Below are 17,340 nucleotides of genomic sequence, written 5' to 3'. Positions count from 1 at the left end.
TAGCAAATCGAATTCAACAGCATATAAAAAGAATGATTCACCATGATCAAGTGGGATTCATTCCTGGGATGCAGGGCTGGTTCAACATTCGCAAATCAATCAACGTGATACATCACATTTAAAAGAAAAGATAAGAACCATATGATCCTGTCAATCGATGCAGAAAAGGCCTTTGACAAAATCCAGCACCCTTTCATAATAAAAACCCTTGAGAAAGTCTGGATAGAAGGAACATACTTAAACATCATCAAAGCCATTTATGAAAAGCCCACAGCTAACATCATCCTCAATGGGGAAAAACTGAGAGCTTTTTCCCTGAGATCAGGAACACGACAAGGATGCCCACTCTCACCGCTGCTGTTTAACATAGTGTTGGAAGTTCTAGCATCAGCAATCAGACAACAAAAGGAAATCAAAGGCATCAAAATTGGCAAAGATGAAGTCAAGCTTTCGCTTTTTGCAGATGACATGATATTGTACATGGAAAATCTGATAGACTCCACCAAAAGTCTGCTAGAACTGATACATGAATTCAGCAAAGTTGCAGGATACAAAATCAATGTACAGAAATCGGTTGCATTCTTATACACTAACAATGAAGCAACAGAAAGACAAATAAAGAAACTGATCCCATTCAAAATGGCACCAAGAAGCATAAAATACCTAGGAATAAATCTAACCAAAGATGTAAAAGATCTGTATGCTGAAAATTATAGAAAGCTTATGAAGGAAATTGAAGAAGATTTAAAGAAATGGAAAGACATTCCCTGCTCATGGATTGGAAGAATAAATATTGTCAAAATGTCAATACTACCCAAAGCTATCTACACATTCAATGCAATCCCAATCAAAATTGCAGCAGCATTCTTCTCGAAACTAGAACAAGCAATCCTAAAATTCATATGGAACCACAAAAGGCCCTGAATACCCAAAGTAATTTGAAGAAGAAGACCAAAGCAGGAGGCATCATAATCCCAGACTTTAGCCTCTACTACAAAGCTGTAATCATCAAGACAGCATGGGATTGGCACAAAAACAGACACATAGACCAATGGAATAGAATAGAAACCCCAGAACTAGACCCACAAACGAATGGCCAACTAATCTTTGGCAAAGCAGGAAAGAACCTCCAATGGAAAAAAGACAGTCTCTTTAACAAATGGTGCTGGGAGAACTGGACAGCAACATGCGGAAGGTTGAAACTCGACCACTTTCTCACACCAATCACAAAAATAAACTCAAAATGGATAAAGGACCTGAATGTGAGACAGGAAACCATCAAAACCCTAGAGGAGAAAGCAGGAAAAGACCTCTCTGACCTCAGCCGTAGCAATCTCTTACTCGACACATCCCCAAAGGCAAGGGAATTAAAAGCAAAAGTGAATTACTGGGACCTTATGAAGATAAAAGGCTTCTGCACAGCAAAGGAAACAACCAACAAAACTAAAAGGCAGCCAACGGAATGGGAAAAGATATTTGCAAATGACATATGGGACAAAGGGCTAGTATCCAAAATCTATAAAGAGCTCACCAAACTCCACACCCGAAAGACAAATAACCCAGTGAAGAAATGGGCAGAAAACATGAATAGACACTTCTCTAAAGAAGACATCCGGATGGCCAACAGGCACATGAAGAGATGCTCAACGTCGCTCCTTATCAGGGGAATACAAATCAAAACCACACTCAGTTATCACCTCATGCCAGTCAGAGTAGCCAAAATGAACAAATCAGGAGACTATAGATGCTGGCGAGGATGTGGAGAAATGGGAACCCTCTTGCACTGTTGGTGGGAATGCAAATTGGTGCAGCCACTCTGGAAAACAGTGTGGAGGTTCCTCAGAAAATTAAAAGTAGACCTACCCTATGACCCAGCAATAGCACTGCTAGGAATTTACCCAAGGGATACAGGAGTACTGATGCATAGGGGCACTTGTACCCCAATGTTTATAGCAGCACTGTCAACAATAGCCAAAGTATGGAAAGAGCCTAAATATCCATCAACTGATGAATGGATAAAGAAATTGTGGTTTATATACACAATGGAGTACTACATGGCATTGAGAAAGAACGAAATATGGCCTTTGTAGCCACGTGGATGGAACTGGAGAGTGTTATGCTAAGTGAAATAAGCCATACAGAGAAAGACAGATACCATATGATTTCACTCTTATGTGGATCCTGAGAAACTTAACAGAAACCCATGGGGGAGTGGAAGGAAAAAAAAAGAGGTTAGAGTGGAAGAGAGCCAAAGCATAAGAGACTCTTAAAAACTGAGAACAAACTGAGGGTTGATGGGGGGTGGGAGGGAGGGGATGGTGGGTGATGGGTATTGAGGAGGGCACCTTTTGGGATGAGCACTGGGTATTGTATGGAAACCAATTTGACAATAAATTTCATATATTGAAAAAAAATTTAAAAAAATAATTGCTGAGGCTAGGACTTCCAATTCTCTGTTGAACAACAGTGGTGAGAGTGGACACCCCTGTAGTGTCCTTGACCTTAGGGGGAAAGTTATCAATTTTTCCCCATTGAGGATGGTATTAGCTGTGGGCCTTTCGTACATAAGTTTTATAATGTTGAGGTGTGTCTTCCATCGCTACTTTCTTGAGTTTTTTTTTTTTATCAAGAAAGGATGGTGTTTTTGATCAAATACTTTTTCAGCATCTATTGAGAGAATCATATGGTTCTTATCCTTTATTACACTGGTGTATTACACTGATTGATTTGTAAATATTGAACCAGCCCCATACCCCAGGAATAAATCTCACTTGATGATGGTGAATAATTATTTTACTGTACTGTTAAATTTGATTAGTACCTTGTTGAGAATTTTTGCATTTATGTTCATCAGGGATATTGGCCTGTAATTCTTCTTTTTTGTGGTGTTTTGTCTGGTTTTGCAATGAAGGTAATACTGACTTATAGAATAAGACTGGAAACTTTCCTTCCATTTCTATTTTATGGAACAGCTTGAGAATATATATTAACTCTTCTTTAAATGTTTGGTAGAATTCCCCTGGGAAGCCATCTGACCCAGGACTCATGTTTGTTTGAAGATGTTTGATTATTGATTCAAATTCTTTGCTGGTTATGGGCCTGTTCAAATTTTCTGCTTTCTCCTACTGAGTTTTGGTAGTGTGTGAGAGTCTAGGAATTTGTCCATTTCTTCCAGATTGCCCAATGGGCATTTAGTTTTTCATAGTATTCTCTTATAATTGTTTGTGTTTCTTTGGTGTTGTTTGTGATCTCTTTCATTCATTATCTTATCTATTTGGGTCCTCTCGTTTTGAGAAGTCTGGCAAGGGGGTCATTAATTTTGCGTATTCTTTCAAAGAACCAGCTCTTACTTCTGTTGGTATGTTCTATTGTTTTTTGTAGTTGTTTCTATATTATTTATTTCTGTTCTAATCTTCATTATTTCCCATATGTGGGATTTAAGAAACAAAGCAGATGAACATTGGGGGAGGGTAACAAAAGAGAGAGAATGAAGCAAACCATGAGACTCTTAACTATAGAAAACAAACTGGGGGTTGATGGAGAGAGTTGGGCAGGGTGATGGGCTAAATGAATAATGCGTAAGGATGGTAATTGTTATGATGAGCACTGCGTGCTATATGTAAGTGATACATCAATAAATTCTACACCTGAAACCAATTTTACTGTATATGTTATCTATCTAGAATTTAAATAAAAAGTTGAAATAAAAAAAAGAACTGAAAGAGATTTCTTGTAAATTCCTGATTCACAGAAAACCAAGAACTAACCTCCATTTATTGTTTTAATATTAATTACAGTGTATTTAACATATAGTATAATATTAATTTTAGGTGTACAATATAGTGACTCAACAACCCCATACATCATCAGTCTTTCTCTGACTGACTTATTTCAATTAGCATTATACTCTGTAGCTCCATCCATGTCTTTGCAAGTGGCAAGATTTCATTCTTTCTTATGGTTGAATAATATTCCTCTCATTGTGTATATATACACAGTGATGTAATCTTGCTATATATATATATATATATATATATACATATATATATACACCATATTATATAGAGTCCCCAATATCCAAAGCATTCTTGAAGAAGAAAAGCAAAGCTGGAGATATTACAATTTGAGACTTCCAGTTATACTACAAAGCTGTGGTAATCAAAACAGTATGGTGATGGCACAAAATCAAACATATAGATCAATGGAACAGAATAGACAACCTAGAAATAAACACACATTTATATGGTCAATTAATCTTCAGAAAGGAGGCAAGAATATGCAATTGGAAAAAGTGTCTTCAATAAATGATGTGAAAAAAAATATATATATACACACCACATCTTCTTTATCTATTCATCAGTCAATGAAAACTTGGGCTGTTTCCATAATTTGGCTATTGTAAATAATGCTGCTATAAACATAGGGGTACATGTATTCCTTTGAATTAGTCTTTTTGTATTTTTTCTTTTTTGGGGTAATCACCCAGTAGTGCAATCAATGGATTATAGAGTAGTTCAATTTTTATCTTAAGGAAACTCCACAGTTTTCCACAGTGGCTGCACCAGTTTGCATTCCCTCCAACAATACAACAGAGTTCCTTTATCTCCACATCCTCACCACCTTTCTCATATGTTTTTTTTTTTAGCCATTCTGATATGTATGTGATGATATCTCATTGGGTTTCTATTTGCATTACCCTAATGATAAGTGATGTTGAGCATCTTTTCATTTGTTTGTTGGCCATCTGGATATCTTCACTGGAGAAATTTCTATCTATTTTTTCTGCCCATTTTTAATCGGATTATTTGTTTTTTGGGTGTTGAGTTGTATCATTTCTTTATAGATTTTGGATACTAATCCTTCACCAGATATGGCATTTGCAAATATCTTCTCTCATTCAGTATGTTACATTTTATTTTTGTTGATTGCTTCATTTGCTGTACAGAAGCTTCTTTATTTTGATGCAGTTCCAAAGTTTATTTTTCCTTTTATTTCCCTTGTTTCAGGAGATATATCTAGAAGAAATGTTGGTATGGACAATATCAGAGAAATTGCTGCCTCTGTTCTCTTCTAGGATTTTTATGAAACCATAAAAAAGGGCTTACACTTAAGTCTTTAATCCATTTTGAGTTTATTTTTGTGTAAGGTGAAAGAAACTGGTCCATGTAGCTGTCCAACTTTCCCAACATCATTTGTTGAAGACACTTTTTCCAATTGCATATTCTTCTTCCTTTCTGAAGATTAATTCAGCATGCAAATGTGTGTTTATTTCTAGGTTGTCTATTCTGTACCATTGATCTATATGTTTGATTTTGTGCCACCACCATACTTTTGATTACCACAGCTTTGTAGTATAACTGGAAGTCTTGAATTGTAATACTTCCAGCTTTGATTTTCTTCTTCAAGAATGCTTTGGATATTGGGGACTCTTGTAGTTCCATACAAATTTTAGGATTGTTGGTTTCAGTTATGTGAAAATGTTGTTGATATTTTGATAGGGATTGTATTAAATATGTAAGTTGCTTTGGGTAATATAAATATTTTAACAATATTGTTATTCCAATCCATGTGCGTGGAATGTGTTTACATTTTTTTGTGTATTGTTGCAGGGAGTATGGATGGAGTCCCAAAAGAGGAGTCTGGAAACAAAATGCAATTAACTGAAGGTCCTCATACTCATGTAGGAATGAGGCCCTGACTCCAGAATGAAGCCCCCTTTTATTAGGGAAATTGCTAAAGACTACGTGCAGAAAGTCAACTAAGCAAGTGTATTAATCAACTTAATGGTTTTGTTTTTCAAGGTTGAATTTCTAGATAATTGTTCTTTATGATGCCAGGAAGGGTCAGGAGTGAAGGAGGATCCGGCCCTGGACAATGCTAATGGCTCAAGGCATTCCTTAAGAGCAGCAGCTGCGTTCAGCTGTGAAAACATGTCTTAAGTCCTTGCACCTGCTCCAGACTTTCCCTTTTGAAGTCTTTTCCTTTGATGTTTTTCTCCTACATCTCCCACATTTCCTCCTTTTTCTTTCATTTGGCAAAGCTGAACTGCAGAGATGGAGGCATATTCTTGGCTTCGTCATTGTCCTCTTCTCCAGACAGGTATATGCAAAGTAAGACAAAGACTAATATAAAAATACCAATCACAGAAAATCTTAATGGTTTTATATAATTCATTGGATTCAATTCCGAGATTCAATTAGTTATCTCAAATAGGGAAGGAACACCAGAAAGCATCTCAAGGTTATTTTTGAACATATCATAAATGTCCTTTGCAATTGGGCTATATCAGCGAAGATATTATCTTGATTGAGAAGCTGTCGACACACAAGGTCCCATGATATCTTAGATTGATTATATACATGGGGAGTGACAGAAAAGGTGGTTATGTTCCAATCACATTGAAGCTTTACCTGTTGTTGTAAACTAATAAATTGATCTCCTAGATAAAGAACGGCTTGTTGTAAGTCAGATAATTGGCTCTCTAGTTGGCTATTAATCAGCCACTGGCTGTTCCATAATCTTTCTGAATTTTGATACCAGTTTTGTACAAAGTGAGTAGTTTGTATCGTCTGGTGCAGTGCAAAACCAGCTGTGGCTGCTGTAGCTGTGATAGCTATAATCCCAAGTATAGCAGTTACCAGTAAAGTTACAAACCATCGGGTGCAATATAATACACATTTCAATATTTCATCTATGAGAAACATTTCAGGGGAGTGTTGCCAAGACCAATCCATGATTAAAGGCATCCAAACCCCATTTCGTGCCTTAAGGATATATAAGTTTGCTTTTCCTGGTTAAAAGGGTTAGTATAATTAAGACAAGTACAAAAGGAACAATCATGACAAGTAAGAAGATTGTTATCCTAATGAGGCATACCTAACATAAACAGAAAAGGAAGTCTGACACATGCTTGAATTTTATGTGTCTCATTTAATCTAAAAGAGAGGGAGAATTTATTTGAAATATTCATTAAGTAGCCTTTTCAAGTGGCCATTCCTAATAATCCAGTTCCAATTTTCTAAAGTTTGGAATGAACTGGCCTATCAGGTAAACATGGGCTGGGGGGAAGTCATCCCTCCTTCACACCATACAATGGGTTCAGATGTTATATCTGAAATGATGTCGTCATGATATCGACACCATCGGAGCTCTTTTTTGGAGTATTTGGTCTGAGCAGAGACTACAGGGGCCCAATTAATGACACTTTCTTTGGAAGTATTAAGAACTCTACCAACTTCTCCTCTACAGAGCTCCCAATTAACCCATTCCTCAGGATTTATGGTTTTTCTTAACTGACATTGAGGCAATTTAGGAGGGTAATCATATGTAGTTTTTTGACTTCTCATGGAGACCCCTTGTAGTAAATACAATATAGGGACATTAGTCCCATTAGGTATTTTTGCTATCCATGCCTGTGAATGAAATGTAACAGAGTGGTCACTTTTTCCAAAGAATATAGGTGGCCCATCTGTACCTACAGAATATTCATGGATTACCTTTCCTGCTCTTGTTCAGTTTGGAAGGGTGGGTTAAGACTGGCTCCTTCCATGAACTCTATCATTATTGCTAATAGGAATATCCCAGGCTAGGAGTGTTAAGCTATCAAATATAGGTGGTTTAAGGAGATGAGCCCAATATGAATATTGAGCTTGGCCTGGACAAATGAGGGCAAGGAGTATAATCAGGCTTACACATATTGAATTTTTGTTAATGGCAGAAATCATGGCCATCAGATGCTAATTAAGGGTATATGCAATATTATTGTGTTGTAAGAGGATGCTGGACTGGTTAGACAGGTGTTTAAGGCTTCCCCATGTTATATCAGGGGCAAGGACTTGCATTTGTAGAGTGGCTTCAGGATGAGGAGTCCATGAAGAGGCTTCTTCCATCTTGAAGAAGGGAGCCAGTGGCCACTCACTCAGAGTCATTCTCTGGATGTTCTGGTTTACTGGAAGATATTCTGGGGTCTCTATGATGCCATGGTAAGGATTTACCAAAATGAGGGAATCCACAGAAGTCCTGAATCTGAAAGAACACAAGCATATCCTCGACCCCAGGTGAGAAGTTTCATGGGCCCAGGCCGTGTGCCACCCCCCCCTTCAGGGGTTTTGCATAGCACCATAGGGTGAGAGGGTTTATCTTATTTTGAAGAATGTTGCTCAGCTGCAGTTAGTCCTTGAGGATTGAGATTTAAAAAGTTAAGAGTAATCATAGCAAGATCAAGAAGGAGCTGAGGTTGTAATGCAGACAGCCAGTGGTATCTCCCCCTTTTTGTTTTTTAATATGTTTTTGAGTGTAATATATGCTCATTTTACAATTGTTTGGCCTTGTGGATTATAAGGAATGGGTAATTCCAACCAAGGCTTAAGTAAAACAACTTAAAAGGGCGTGTTGTTTTGTTGTTTTACCCTTTATGTTAAACTTATATTTATTTATTTACTTTACTTATTTATTTATTATCATTAACAAAAAATGTATTTTTTCTGTGGTTATTGTAGGATGCACTAATTTTATTTTTGCTCAGCGGTAACTTACATATTGATCATTGGCATTTGAGGAAGGGGGCTAAAGTGCTAAAGTTAAGGTCTATTCCCCTGTCTTTTTCAGTAATGTCCACATAAATATGTTTTAGCTATGTGGATATCCATTTGAGGCATGCAATGGGCTAAGTTTAGTAAAATGGCTCCAATGTATCTTAGTGAAAGCCCTTTATATATTATCCATCCCTCATAAGGCATAGGTATCCATTTCTTTGTTAAACAGGAATAACACAAATGTGGAGGATTTGGAGGCTGGCACCAAGGGTATTGTCATAATTTTCCCAGTTTTTGGATTAAGGGAGGAGGAATTTTAATCTTAACCTTGTATACTTTTAAAGTCCATTTATTTTCACTTCAGTTTGTCTTGACTACATATAAAATTTCTTTTTAAATATTTTTCCTCATGAACCTTTCATAACTTTTCTTTGTGTTTATATTTTGTCCCAAGCCATTTCTCTCTAAATAACAAGTCTTATTTTGGACAAAATTAATTTTCTTTTACCTTTAACAAAAACATATTTACATTTTTATATCTTTTTTATATATTTTATTTTTTCTACATATAGAGTTGCTTTTGTTATTTTTATCAGTTCTAACTAGTAGAATTTTAACTGTTAGAAACCTTAGTCTCCAAGTGAAAACTAGGTAGTGACCAATTGTGAATTGTCTGTTACATTAGAAAATTTTTTCGGTGTTAGACTTATGAATCCATTAAGCATAAAGCACGTTTTTTAACAGTTCTATATATCCTTATGTTGGAGAAGTGAATAAAGTACGCCAAAGATGGCCAATGAATGAGGGAGAAGCCCCCACATATAGAGTAGCCAGAGTGTATAGGGAGAAACAGTGAGAGAGAGAGAGTTCTCTATATTAGGGATCGCCTGTGTAAAATACACTACACTATTTCAGTGCATTGTTTTACTGACAATGATTGGAATTTGAGCTCGCTGCCTTGGTTGGGAATATTGCCCTGTGTCAGACAGTTGTTTAAAAGACACTAGGATAGCAGCAGCAAAGTTCTGCAAAGCACTAGTCACACAAGCATCATGAAACTCTTGGACACAGACAGCATATTGGGCTGGGGTCCAAATGATGTTCTTAAGAGAGCCCCAGTCCCAGGCACACATAGAATGAGTGCCACAAATATTTCCTAAAATATAGATTGTAAAAGGCCTGTGATGGACATACAGCCGAACTGATTTTTGCAATTCTTTTACTTTTGGAAAGAGCAGGCCTTCATGGCCACATTGCCCATTTTGCCTGACAACGGGAAACAGCTGGAGTTTACTGGCCTTATGGGCTTTTTAAATTTACTTTTGCATTGAGGTGAGGACTTTATCAGAGCCAGTCGGTGAGGTTTTCAGAGGCTCGATATTGTCCCACCCTTTTGGGGGAGGGTACACTTTATTATAAGGGGGGGGCAGTAGCCTCCAAATTATTTGTGGATGGTGGCGGAGGCCATTCTGGTAAAGTATTTTCCTCAAGTGCTATAGGCTTGATTCCCTCAGAAGGAGGCTCGTCCTCAAAACTATCAGTTGTAAAATCTGACTTGTCTCCTTCTTCTTGATGAGTTTTTAATTTAGGTGAACCTATATCTTGTTCTGAGTCAGACTCTAGAGACTGTAAAGCCATCTCAGTTAAGGAGCATAAAGACCAGACTTTTAAGGAAATGATATCTCCATTTTGATGAGCGTGCCTAAGCGTTTTCCTAATCAATCTCCATTGTTTAAGATTTAAAAGATTTTTTTTTCCAGAAGGGGTAAACTAATAAGCAATGTTTTTTAACCAAGTACCAGGGCTCATCAAAAGTTCCCCTTTTTACTTTTACTCTGGAACTTTGTAATAAAGTACGAAGTAATTTAGAGTAAGCCTCATAATCATGAGACTTGGAATTTCCATAACTTCACTATCCCAAAGCCAGGACTTACCTGTCCTACCAATCAGCTTTGGTCCTTTGTGACTGTAAACCGAAAGCAGTCTCCAAGACTGTTTGCCGCACCGCACCCTGCTCCCTGGGCCAGATGTTGAAGGGAGTATGGCCAGAGTCGCAAAAGGTGAGTCTGGAAACAAAAGGCAGTTAAGTGAAGATCCTCATACTCAAGTCAGAATGAGGCCCTGACTCCAGAATGAAGCCCCCTTTTATTAGGAAAATTGCTAAAGACTACGTGCATAAAGTCAGCTAAGCAAGTGTATTAATCAACTTAATGCTTTTGTTTTTCAAGGTTGAATTTCTAGATAATTGTTCTTTATGATGCCAGGAGGGGGCAGGCAGGAAGGAAGATCCCGCCCTGGACAATGCTAATGGCTCACGGCATTCCTTAAGAGCAGCAGCTGCATTCAGCTGTGAAAACATGTCCTAAGGCCTTGCACTTGTTCCAGCCTTTCCCTTTTGAAGTCTTTTCCTTTGATGTTTTTCTCCTACATTTCCCACAGTGCGACTTCTTCAATTTGTTTCATAAGTGTTTTATAGTTTCAGATAACAGGTCTTTCAAGTCTTTGGTTGAATTCCTAAGTATTTTATTATTTTTGGTAGAATTGTAAATGGGATTGATTCCTTAATTTCTCTTTTTGCTGCTTCATTATTAGTATATAGATATGCAACAGACTTCTGTAGGTTAATTTTGTTTCCTAAAACTTTACTAAATTCATTTATCAGTTTTATTACATTCTTTGGTGGTCTATAGGGTTTTCTATATAGACTAGCATATCATCTGCAAGTAGTGAAAATTTTACTTCTTCCTTACCAATTTGTATGCCTTTTATTTCTTGTTGTTGTCTGCTGTGGCTAGGCCTTCCAGGACTATGTTGAATAAAGTAGTGAAGGTGGACATCTTTATCTTGTTCCTGACCTTCAGTGAAAAGTTTTCAGTTTTCCCCCATCGAGTAAGATGTTCATTGTATGTTTTTCATATATGGCCTTTATTATGTTGAGATATGTACTCTCTAAACCTACTTCATTGAGTGTTTTTTTTAAATCATAAATAGATGTACTTTGTCAAATGCTTTTTCTGCAAGTATTGAAATGATCATATGGTTTTTATCCTTTCTCTTATGGATGTGATGTATCATGTTGATTGATTTGTGAATATTGAAGCATCCTTGCATCCAGGGAATAAATCCAACCTGATTGTGGTGAATGATTTTTTAATGTATTGTTGGATTCTGTTTGGTAATTTATTGAGGATTGATGTGTCAATGTTCATCAAAGTTATTGGCCTGTAGTTCTCTTTTCTTGTGGTGTCTTTATCTTGTTTTGGTATCATGGTAATGCTGCCCTCATAAAATAAATTTGGAAATTTTCCTTCCTCTTCTATTTTTTGGAATAGTTTGAGTAAACTAAGTATCAATTTCTTTAAATGTTTGGTAGAAATAGCCTTTGAAACTGTCTGCTCCTGGACTTTTGTGTTGGGAGATTTTGATTAATGATTTAATCTCCTTACAAGGAATTGGTCAGTACGAATTTTCTATTTCTTTCTGCTTCAGTCTTAGTGTGTTACATGAATCTAGAAATTATCTATTTTTACAGGTTGTGTAATTTGTTGGTATACATTTTTTCATAATATTCTCTTACCATTGTTTGTATTTCTGTTTTCATGATATTTCTCCTCTTTCATTTGTGATTTTGTTTATTTGATTTCCCTTTTTTATGTGTCTGACTAGAGGTTTATGAATTTTGTTAAACTTTTCAGGAAACCAGATCCTGGTTTCACTGATCTGTTCTATTGTTTTTGTTTTGTTTTGTTTTGTTTTGTTTTGTTTTGTTTTGTTTCTATATCATTGTTTGTGTTCTAATCTTCATTATTTCCTTCCTTCTGCTGGTTTTGAGTTTTATTTACTTTCTTTTCTAGCTCCTTTAGGTGTAAGGTCAGGTTGTTTATTTGAGATTTTTCTTGCTTCTTGCAGTAGGCCTGTATTTCTCTATACTTCCCTTAGAACACTTAGTTCCCTTAGAACTGCTTTTGCTGCATGCCAAGATTTTGGAGCTTTGTGTTTTCGTTTTCATTTGTGTCATGTAATTTTTTATTTCTTCTTTAATTTATTGGATGAAAAATTCATTGTTTAGTAGCATGTTATTTAACCTCCATGTATTTGTGGTCTTTCAATATTTTTTCCTGTGATTGATTTCTAGTGTCATAATTTTGTGGTCAGAAAAGATGCATGGTATGACTTCAGTGTTGTTGAATTTGTTGAGGCTTGATGTGTAGCATAATATGTGATCTATTATAGAGAATGTTCCATATGTACTTGAAAAGAATATATATTCTGTTATTTTAGGATGAAATGTTCTGAATATGTGTTAAGTCTATCTTTTCCAGTGTGTCATTCAAACCACTGTTTCCTTGTTGATATTCTGCTTGGATAATTTGTCCAATGATGTCAGTGGGGAGTTAAAATCACCTATGTTATTGTACTACCATCAAAAAGCCACTTTATGGTTGTTATAACCATTTTATGTATTTGGGTACTCCCATATTGGGAACATAAATGTTTACAATTGTTATATGCTCTTGTTGGATTGTTCCCTTATTTCATATAATGTCTTTCATTGCCTCTGTTACAATTTGGGTTCTTTCTTTCTTTCTTCCTTTCAAATCTAAGTTAGTTAACATATAGTGTAATAATGGTTTCAGGGGTAGAATTTAGTGATACATCACTTCCAGCACTCGTCAGAACAAGTACCCTCCTTAATGCCCATCACTCATTTAGCCCACCCCCACCCTCAACACCCCTCCAGTAGCCCTAAGTTATTTCTCTGTCTTTAAAAGTCTCTTATGGTTTGCCTCCCTCTCTGTTTTTATCTGATTTTTCCTTCCCTTCCCCTGTGTTCATCTGTTTTGTTAAACTCCCCATATGTATGAAATGATATAATATTTGTCTTTCTCTGACTGACTTATTTTCCTTAGCATAATACACTCTAGTTCCATCCAACTTGTTGCAAAATGGCAAGATTTCATTCGTTTTGATTGTCTAGTAATATGCCAATGTGTATATAAACCACATCTTCTTTATCCACTCATTAGTTGATGGGCATTTGGGCTATTTCCATAATTTGGCTATTGTTGATAGTGCTATTATAAACATTGGGGTTAATGTGTTCCTTCAAATCAGCATTTTTGTATCATTTGGAAAAATGCCTAGTAGTGCAATTGCTAGGTCATAGAGGAGTTCTATTTTTAATTTTTTGAGGAAACTCCATACTTTTTTCTGGAGTGGCTGCACCACTTTGCATTCCCACCAACAGTACAAAAGTATTCTCCTTTCTCTGCATCCTCGCCAAAATCTGTTGTTTCCTGAGTTGTTAATTTTAGCCATTCTGACAGGTGTGATGTGGTATTTCATTTTGGTTTTGATTTGTATTTCTCTGATGATGAGTGATGTTGAGTACCTTCCCATGTGTCTGTTAGCCATCTGGGTGTCTTCTTTGAAAAAGCATCTGCTCATGTCTTCTACCCATTTCTTCAATAGATTATTTGGGGGAGGGTTGAGTTTGATAAGTTCTTTATAGGTTTTGGATACTAATCCTGTATCTTATATGCCATTTGCAAATATCTTCTCCCATTCCATTGGTTGCCTTTTAGTTTTGTTGATTTTTTTCCTTCACTGTGCAGAAAATTTTTATCTTGATTAAGTCCCACTAGTTCATTTTCACTTTTATTTCCCTTGCTTCTGGCTTCCTGTCTAATAAGTTGCTGTGGCCAAGGTCAAAGAGGTTGTTTCCTGTGTTTTCCTCTAGGATTTTGGTGGGTTCCTGTCTTATATTTAGGTCTTTCATCTATTTTGAATTTATTTTTGTGTATGGTGTAAGAAAGTGGTCATTATTATACATGTTGCTGTCCAGTTTTCCCTACACCATTTGCTGGAGAGACTGTATTTTCTCCATTGGATATTCTTTCCTGTTTTTATGAAGATTAGTTGGCCATACATTTCTGGGTTCATTTCTGTGTTCTCTATTTTGTTCCATTGATCTATGTGTCTGTTTTTGTGTCAGTACCATACTGTCTTGATGATCACAGCTTTGTGATACAGCTGGAAGTCTGGAATTGTGATGCCGCCAACTTTGGTTTTCTTTTTCAACATTACTTTGGCTATTCAGGGTCTTTTCTGTTTCCATAAACATTTTAGGATTGTTCTAGCTCTGTAAATAATGCTGGTGTTATTTTGATAGGCATTGCATTAAATGCATACATTGCTTTGGGTCATCTAGACATTTTAACAACTTTTTTTCTTCCAATCCATGAGCATGAAATGGTTTTTTTTTCTTCAATTTCTTTGTGTCTTCTTCAATTTCTTTCATAAGATTTCTAAGGTTTTCAGCATACAGATATTTTACCTTTTTGGTTAGGTTTATTCCTAGGTATTTTATGTGTTTCAGTGCAGTTGTAAATGGGATAGATTCCTTGATTTCTTTTCAACTGTTCCATTATTGGTGTATACAAATGCAACTTATTTCTGTACATTGATTTTATATCCTGTGACTTTGCTGAATTCATGTATCAGTTCTAACAGGTGTTTGGTTGATCCTTTTGCATTTTCCACATAGAGTATCATGTCTTCTATGAACAGTGAAAGTTTGACTTCTTCTTTGCCAATTTGGATGCCTTTTATTTCTTTTTGTTGTATGATTGCTGAAGCTAGGACTTCCAGTACTCTGTTGAACAACATTGGTGAGAATGGACATCCCTGTCATGGTCCTGACTTTAAGGGAAAAGCTGTCAGTTTGTCCCCATTGAGAATTGATTAGCTCTGGGTATTTCATGTATGACCTTTATGATGTTGAGGTATATTCCTTCTATCCCTATTTTCTTGAGGGCTTTTATCAAGAGAGGATGCTGTTTTTTGTCAAATGATTTTTTACATTTATTAAGAGGATCATGTAGTTCTTATCCTATCTTTTATTAATGTGATATATCACATTAATTGATTTGTGTATATTGAATGAGTCCTACAGCCCAGGAATAAATCCCACTTGATCATGGTAATTCTTTTAATGTATTGTTTAATTTGATTTGCTAGTATCTCATTGAGAATTTTTGAATCCATGTTCATCAGGGAAACTGGTCTACAATTCTCCTTTTTAGTAAGGTCTTTATCTTGCTTGGGAATCAATGTAATACTGGTGTCATAGAATGAGTTTGGACATTTTCCTTCCATTTCTTTTTTTTTTTTTTAATTTTTGGAACAGCTTCAAAAGAATAGGTATTAACTCTTTAAATGTTGGTAGTATTCTCCTGGGAAGCCATCCAGTCCTGGACTCCCACTTGTTGGGATATTTTTGATTACTAATTTAATTTCTTTACTGGTTATGGGTCTGTTCAAATTTTCTATTTCTTTCTGTTTCACTTTTGGTAGTTTGTGTGTTTCTAAGAATTTATCCATTCCTTCCATATTGTCCATTTTTTTGGCATATAATTGCCCATAATATTCTTTTCTTATTTCTTGTATCTCTGCAGTCTTGGTTGTGATCTCTCCTCTTTCATTCATGATTTTATTTAATTTGGTCCTTTCCTTTATCTTTTTGATAAATCTGGCTAAGGGGTTATCAATGTTATTAATTCATTCAAAGAACCAACTCTTAGTTTCTTTGATCTGTTTGACCTGTTTTTGATTTCAATATCATTGATTTCTGTGCTGATCTTTTTTATTTCCCTTCTTCTGCTGGCTTTGGGCTTTATTTGTTGTTCTTATTCCAGCTCCTTTAGTTGTGCAGTTAGTTGGTACATTTGAGACCTTTCTTCCTTCTTTAGGAAGGCCTGGATTGCTATACACTTCCCTCTTATGACTGCCTTTGCAGCATCCCAGAGGTTTTGGAATGTCATGTTTTCATTTTCATTGGCTTCCACATACTTTTTAATTTCTTGGTTACCCATTCATTCTTTAGTAGGATGTTCTTTGATCTCCTAGTATTGGTGGTCTTTCCAAAATTTTGGTTGTTGTTGATTTCAAGTTTCATAGCATTGTGTTCTGAAAATATGGATGGTATGATATTGATCTTTTTTGTACCTGTTGAGGGCTGATTTGTGACCCAGTATTTGATCTACTCTGGAGATTCTTCCATGTGTACTTGAGAAGAATGTGTATTCTACTGCTTTAGGATGTAATGTTCTGAGTATGTCTGTTAAGTCCATCTGGTCCCATGTGTCATTCAAAGACATCATTTCCTTGTTGTTTTTCTGTTTAGATGATCTGTCCATTGCTATATGTGGAGGTTTTGAAAGTCCCCTACTATTATTGTATTATTATCAATGAGAAATTGATTTATAAATTTGGGTTTTCCACTTTGAGGGCATAAATATTCACAATTGTTATTTCTACATGGTGGATAGACCCCTTAATTATGATATAATGCCCTTCTTCATTTCTTGTTACAGTCTTTGTTTTAAAATCTATCTTGTCTGATATAAGTATGGCTCCTCTGGCTTTCTTTTGATGTCCATTAGCATGATAGATTGTTCTGCATCCCCTTACTTTCGATATGCAGGTGTCTTTGGATCTAAAATTAGTCTCTTGTAGGCAACATACAGATGGGTCTTGTCTTTTTTTTTTATCAATTCTGATACACTATGTATCTTTTGGAGCATTTAGTCCATTTACATTTAGAGTGATTATTGAAAGATATAAATTTAGTGCCATTGCGTTGCCTGTAGAGATGGTGTTTCTGATGATGTTCTCTGGTCCTTTCTAGTCTTTGCTGCTTTTGGTCTTTTTTGTTTTATTTTGCTTTTTCTCCACTCAAGAACCCACCTTAAAACTTCTTGCAGGCCTGGTTTAGCGGTCACACACTCCTTTAGGTTTTTTTTTT

The sequence above is a fragment of the Prionailurus viverrinus genome, chromosome X (genome assembly GCF_022837055.1).
Source record: "Prionailurus viverrinus isolate Anna chromosome X, UM_Priviv_1.0, whole genome shotgun sequence".
Taxonomy (NCBI): domain Eukaryota; kingdom Metazoa; phylum Chordata; class Mammalia; order Carnivora; family Felidae; genus Prionailurus; species Prionailurus viverrinus.
Note: the sequence above shows the minus strand (reverse complement) of the source record.